Raw genomic sequence first — 7,733 nt, 5'->3', positions numbered from 1 at the left:
GGAAGTAAGCCAAAAGTTCATAGCAAATTTTAATGAAATCCTTACCAATTGCTTTTTATCTTCCTTCACATTTACCATATTTAATTCTTTTCCCCTAGTTGTACTTCTTCCAGGAAAGCTAGAATATATCATTTAAAAATTGTATTAATGGCACCTCTTCAAGTAACTTCAAGCATAAAATAATTCCTAGAAAAAAAAAACATGAATCCATTTGTATATGTGTGTGATGATAGATAAGACAAGCAATGCATGTGTTAACACTTACTGGAAACTCCAGACTCTAACAAAATACCTTCCTCATCAATAGAGTTATCATCTGCTTGCCTTTGTGGCATTCTACTTGTATTTCTGCATGAATATTTGTGGTATTTTTTATTTCAATGAAAGAGTATTTAATAACTTATTTTATTTATTTATTTATTTTTCAAGCTTATATGCCGCCACTCCCCTAGGGCTCAGGGCGGCTTACAACTTGAGCTCCCACTTAAAATCACTGCCTGAATACAGCTACAACTCTCTGGATAGTTTACAAAATTGTGTGTGTGTGTGTGTGTGTGTATTTGAAGGGAGACTAGAATAGTCTTTAGTTTAATAGAATTTAGTTTGTTTCTCCAAGGCATTAATGTCATTGCTCCTTTATGAGATACTATCAAGAACTGCATTACCTATCTGTCTGTCTGTATATCAAGAACTGCACAAATCTCAGAGCATATACAAGGTAAGTTGCTCAAGCAGACAATTAATCCCAATACTTCTTATATACACATGGAAAGAGTCAAAGAGACAAATATGGGCTCTAGTTCAGTATATTACATGGGATAGGAGAGCCAAGACTGGCATCTACCTTCTTTGCCCTCCCCCCTCAAACCAGGGGGGGGGGCATGCTTTATTAATGGCAAGAATTATTTTGATTTCAACTACCATTATTTTTCATATGGATGCAGGGAGTTGTGTTTCAGTTACCTGGCCACCTCCTTGACATTTGAAGCAAGCTTTCAGGGAGCAGGACACATTGATAAATTCCAGCAAGATCCCTGGGGAGGTGTAGATGTTTGACTGTATTTCCTCACAGGTCAAAATCAATTTTGAGAGTCTGCAGACTGATGTTTGCCCACCCATACTCAATATATACAATGTCATCACATTGATGAGGTCACGTGTGGCAATTCGCCAGCCTCCATGGCAAATCAGCGGGGCAGTGGGGCAATATCAGGGCCCCACCTCATGCACAGTGATGCTTCCCTATCACACGTGGAGAAGTATTACCTCATGACTTCTCCCCGTGCTGGCCCATTTGTTCCTTATGGAACACAGGAAGCCTCCCATGTTTTGGCCTCAGTGTGGTAGGATACTTCCGTCCCAGTTGATCCACAGAGCCCTGCCAGAAGTCAGTGTGCATCAGGTGATGGGCAGCATGGAGCTCCATGGATCAACTGGGGTGCCTCACCCTAGGACCTTATGCTGCTCTTGTATGTCTGAAGAGGGTATATTTGTTTAACCTATCCTCTGGATGGCAGGCTAGGTACCTCTGTTTATCAGAAAAGGAACTCAGCTGTAATTTTTTTTTCCATGCCAGTATCACCACTGCCATAATTGCTCCATATTATTAACCTATGAGCCCAATGCTAGATCCCTTGTGAGATTTATCAGGATTCAGGGAGTTAAATCCCTAAAGGACTAGTTACATGAAATATCTGGCATGAGCCTAGTGTTTATAAAGCCTACAAGTTCATAACAAATAAAAGTAGAATGACATATGAGCTGTTGTTGTGCCAAAAGTCACCAGAGGAGATTGTCCAATACGTTAATCTCAGTTCCTATTACATACATATAGCATTAAGTAGTAATTGCTGATTAAATATAATGAGCTTTGTGACTGAACACTCAACTAACTACCACCTAAACTGTTGAAGGGGCATAAAATATTGTTTAGCTAATAAAAATGAAAATGCTTTGCAGGTGTGCATAAAAGACATTGAGAACGACAGGCATCCAAGCAGTCTAATTCAAACTAAAGCACTCTCCCACTCATTTCAAACAAAAAGGAGGAAAATCTGACAGTGACTCAGAATGAAGTGGGAGGGTTGCCTAAATGAAGCTGAAAGCTGGAGAGGGGGACTTTGAAAGGAAGATCAGTTGATTGCTTGAACATCTTTTCAATAAAATGTATTGCTGATACTTTGTGTAACTTCTGGATGACATGCTAGATGCACCTGCATTCTAGAAAGGAAACAAATGTATGCCATTTTATATTGATATCTCACACCAGACAACTTAATTTGAGCAATGTGGAATCATCAGGACATTTATTGATCAGTAAGATTTGTCGCACAGAGGAAATACATTCTCTTTTAGGTGTTCATACTTAGCACGATACTACATTTTCTATGTTTAAATATTTCTAGTATCTTAGATGATGGTAACATGTTACTGATTCCTGCTTCATCTGACACTTAAAAGATAATCCATTTCAATATGAATCCTTATAAATTCATGTGGACATCATTTTTGAGGCACATCAAACTAAAATGGTTTAATGATTTTAATTTTAAAATTTCTTCTGCTGGGTGGTGATGCTTCCCACAGTGGGATGAGTAAGTTGAGGATGTGGGCAATGCAGGGCATGGGATGACAAGTTTATTTATTTATTTATTTATTAATTATTCAAACTTATATGCCACCACTCCCCTAGGGCTCGGGGTGGCTTACAAGAACAGGCTAAAATCTAACAATTTATAAACATCTTTAAAACATCTTAAAAACATCTTTTTAAAACTTCAATAACAGAAATCAAAAGCCTGCCAAAACAGGTGTGTCTTACATGCCCTGCAAAAGACTGATAAGTCCCGTAAGGCACAAACTTCAGGTGGCAGAGTGTTCCAGAGAGATGGCGCCACTGCTGAAAAGGCTCTGCGTCTAGTTGTTAGACACAAGGTCTTAAAACGGGGGACTTCCAATAGGTCTTGGTCCTCAGAATGGAGGGATCTCTGGGGTTTGTAGGGGGTGAGGCGGTCCCTCAGGTACATTGGCCCTAGACCATGTAAGGCCTTAAAGGTAAGTACCATCACTTTGAAAGTGATCAGGTGCTCAATTGGTAACCAGTGCAGCTGCAGTAAGATTAGTGTTATGTGGCATCTCATTGGGACTCCCGCAAGGAGCCAGGCAGCTGCATTTTGCACCAATTTGAGCTTCCGGATCACCGACACAGGAAGGCCAATGTAAAGGGCGTTATAGTAGTCCAGTCTTGAGATGACCGTAGCCTGGATCACCGTAGCTAGGTTGTCCCTAGACAGATAGGGGGCTAGCCGTCTAGTTACTCCACTGCCTACTGGATTCACTATGATGCATGGCAAATCCCCCAACTATTGTCCATAAATTGGACCTCAATGTGATGAGGTCCTGAATATCTTACTTGAAAACTGATACCTCTAAATGAGAGCCACTGCACATGTTCAGGACAACGTTCAATGGTCTGTGAACAAACCCCAGTTCAATCTCACCTGCCCTTTCAGGAGAGAATCCAAGATATAAAATACAACAAAATGCAACATATGATTTGAGAAATAGGTTGTGTCTTCACTTATCAAACTGGGCTAAAATGTTCCAGAGATATTCCAATGCAACCTGGAGCATCCCCAGGGCCCTTTGAATGGTCATATGCCCAGCTGAACTGAGAGTGCATTGGAGCCAACACTACCACTGCAACATCTCTTGCTACAGAGAATTGCTGGTTATGTTGCAGTTCTGGTCATATGGCACTGACTTCTGCTAAAATTCAGATCTGTGTTATCTGGACTCCCTGCAGCAGCTCGGTGGTGAAGCTACTTTATTTTGTCTTTATAGACATGGCTACAGAGATATTAACATGGACATAGAACATGTATTTTGACTACCCTAATCACTATACTGTAAAAGAAAGGAAAAAGCCAAATGCGCATTGAAATGAAATGCGTATTGAAATGAAACAGAAAAAGTGTGGGAAAAATTATATGTAAATCCCAAATCCAATTTGTTGTATATTATGCAGGGATTGACCGATAAAACTCTTTTCAAGCAGACCAGGAAAGAATGATTTTCCTCAAACACCATGCTTTGGTACTATTTATGAAATTACAGAAAGTGTCTCATTAGCACTGTATATTAACATTATCCAAACTATGAAGGATTAAATCTTTGTGGACCAGAGAATTGCATTTATGTGCTGTATCTTCTACAGTGTTAATCTGTCATGGCAAAACTGTCCAATGAGCCCAAGTAGTTTTTGCTAACATATTGTTTTATCAATGTTAGGATCCAGGATAGGGAAAGATATGGACCACAAAATAATTATCAAATTCAGAACAGCTGGTAACACTGCCAGAAATGGTTCAGAGTAGAGAGAGAGAGATCATGAAAACGTAGTGGCACATAATCCAAGTTGTAACTGGCAAGCGAACTAAACCGTCAACATCTGTTACTGGGAATTGCTTGTCTTTTTGAGAGGAAAATAATCTTAGGCTATCCATTGTATCTGCCACAAATGGACAAATGAAAATGAAATTAAAAATTCCATTATCTTTTGAATTTTAGAAGATGGGCCCTTGAGTGACTGAAGGCCTCTTTCTTCATTCACATAGTCGTTTCTGACTCTTTGTGACCTCATGAACAAGTCCACGCCAGAGCTCCCTGTTGTCCGTCGCCACCCCCAGTTCCTTCAAGTTCATGCCAGACACTTCAAGGATACTGTCCATCCATCTTGCCCTTGGTCGGCCTCTCTTCCTTTTTCCTTCCATTTTCCCCAGCATCATGATCTTTTCCAAGCTTTCCTGTCTTCTCATGATGTGTTCAAAATACTTCATCGTTGCCTCTAATATCTTTCCCTCCAGTGAGCAGTTGGGCATTATTTCCTGGAGGATGGACTGGTTGGATCTTCTTGCGGTCCAAGGCACTCTCAGGAGTTTCCTCCAGCACCAATGTTCAAAAGCATATATCTTCTTTCGCTCAGCCTTTCTTATGGTCCAGCTCTCACAACTATAAGTATCTATGAAGAATACCATTGCTTTGACTATGTGGACCTTCATTGCCAGTGTGATGTCTCTGCTCTTCACTATTTTATCAAGATCAGTCATTGCTCTCCTCCCAAGAAGTATACGTCTTCTGATTTCCTGGCTGCAGTCTGCATCTGCAGTGATCTTTACGCCTAGAAATATAAAGTCTGTCATTGCCTCCACGTTTTCTCCCTTCTATATGCCAGTTATCAATAGGTGTGGTTGCCATGATCTTGGTTTTCTTGATGTTTAACTGCAGCCCAGCTTTTGCACCTTCTTCTTTCACCTTGGTGATAAGGCTCCTCAGCTCCTCCTCACTTTTAGCCATCAGAGTGGTATCATCTGCATACTTAAGGTTGTTTATGCTTCTTCCAGCAATTTTAACTCCGGCCTTGGATTCCTCAAGCCCCGCATGTTGCATGATGTGTACAAGTTGAATAGGTAGGGTGAAAGTATGCATCCCTGCCGTACTCCTTTCCCAATCTTGAACCAGTCTGTTGTTCCGTGGTCTGTTCTTACTGTGGCTAACTGGACTTTATACAGATTTTTCAGGAGACAGACAAGGTGACTTGGTATCCCCATACCACCAAGGACATGTCACAGTTTATTATGGTCCACACAGTCGAAGGCTTTAGAATAGTCAACAAAGCAGAAATAGATGTTTTTCTGAAACTCCCTGGCTTCCTCCATTATCCAGCGGATACTGGCAATTTGGTCTCTCGTTCCTCTGCCTTTTCTAAACTCAGCTTGTACATCTGGCAGCTCTCACTCCATGTATTGCTGGAGTCTTCCTTGCAGGATCTTGAGCAATACCTTACTGGCATGGGAGATAAGTGACACTGTACTGAAGTTTTAGTGTTCTTTAGCATTTCCCTTTTTTGTTATGGATATATAAATTGATTTTCCCCCCCAATCTGATGGCTATTCTTGAGTTTTCCATATTTGCTGGCATATGGCATGCATCACCTTGACAGCATCATCTTTCAAGATTTTAAACAGCTCAGCTGAGATCCCGTCATCTCCTGCTGCCTTGTTATTAGCAATGCTTATTAAGGCCCATTCAACCTCGCTCCTCAGGATGTCTGGTTCTAGTTCACTCACCACACCATCAGAGCTATTCTCTAAACTATTATCCTTCCTATATAGATCTTCTGTATATTCTCGCAGCCTTTTCTTGATCTCTTCAGCTTCTGTTAGGTCCCTGCCATCTTTGTTTTTGATCATGCCCATTTTTGCTTGAAATTTCCCTCCAATGTTTCTGATTTTCTGGAAGAGGACTCTTGTCCTTCCTATTCTATTGTCTTCTTCCACTTCCATACATTGCTTGTTTAAAAATAGTTCCTTGTCTCTTCTGGCTAACCTCTGGAATTGTGCATTTAGTTAGGAATATATCCCCCATTGCTGTTTCCTTTTGCCTTCCTTCTTTCTTGGGCTACTTCCAGTTTCTCAGCAGACAACCACATTGCCTTCTTGGTTTTCTTTTTCTTTGGGGCGTACTTTGTTGCTGCCTCCTGAACAATGTTGTGAACTTCTGTCCATAGTTCTTCTGGGACTCTATTTATTAAATCTAGTTCCTGAAATCTATTCTTCACCTCCACTGCATATCCACTAGGAACATTTGTGAGATCATATCTAATTGGTCTGTGTATTTTCCCCATTTTCTTTAGTTTGATTCTAAATTGTGCAATAAGAAATTCATGATCTGAACTACAGTCAGCTCCAGGTCTTGTTTTCACCAACTGGATGGATGTCCACCACCTTTGGCTGCAAAGGATGTAGTCAATTTGATTTCGGTGTTGACCATCTGGTGAAGTCCATGTGTAAAGCCATCTTTTAGGTTGTTGGAAGAGAGTGTTTGTTATGCACAGTGAGTTTTCCTGGCAAAATTCTATCAGCCTACGCCCTGCTTCATTTTGTTGTCCCAGACCATGCTTGCCTGTGATCTCAGTTGTCATTTGACTGCCCACCTTAGCATTCCAATCTCCTATAATGAAAATGATGTCTCTTTTAGGTGTATCATCTGATAGGTGCTGCAGATCCTCATAGAACTTATCTAATTCTGCTTCTTCAGCAGCTGTGGTTGGGGTGTATATTTGGATCACTGTGATGTTAAACGGCTTGCCTTGAACTCGAATTGAGATAATTCTATCATTTTTTGGATTGTATCCAAGCACTACTTTAGCAACTTCATTATTAATTATGAAGGCTACTTCAGTGTTCCTCTTGTCCGCAGTAGTAGATCTGGTGGTCATCTGTTGTGAAGTGGCCCATTCCAGTTCATTTCAGTTCACTGACTCCCAGAATGTCTATCTTTAATTTTGACATCTCACCAATAACCACATTCAGTTTGCCCTGGCTCATAGATCTTACATTCCAGGTTCCTATAGTGTGTTGATCTTTAGAACATTGGATTTGACGTTCACCTCCAGAACCATCAGCTGTTAACCTTCCTTTCAGCTTTGAGCTAACTGCGTCATCACATCTGGGGCTAGTTGGACTAGTCCTCTGCTCCTCCCCAGTAGCATTTTGACCATCTTCTGACCTGGGAGTCCTATCTTCTGATGGTATACCAACATTTCTCTGTTTGTACTGATCCATTTAGTTTTCATGGCATGAATACTGGGATGGGTTGCCGTTACCTTCCCCAAGGATTGTATTTAGTCTGACCTCTCTGCCATAAACTTCCCATCTTGGGTGGCCCTGCAC

Source organism: Anolis carolinensis, chromosome 5 (assembly GCF_035594765.1).
Source record: "Anolis carolinensis isolate JA03-04 chromosome 5, rAnoCar3.1.pri, whole genome shotgun sequence".
Taxonomy (NCBI): Eukaryota; Metazoa; Chordata; class Lepidosauria; order Squamata; family Dactyloidae; genus Anolis; species Anolis carolinensis.
The sequence above is the reverse complement of the archived record's forward strand: the minus strand, read 5'-3'. Positions refer to the sequence as shown.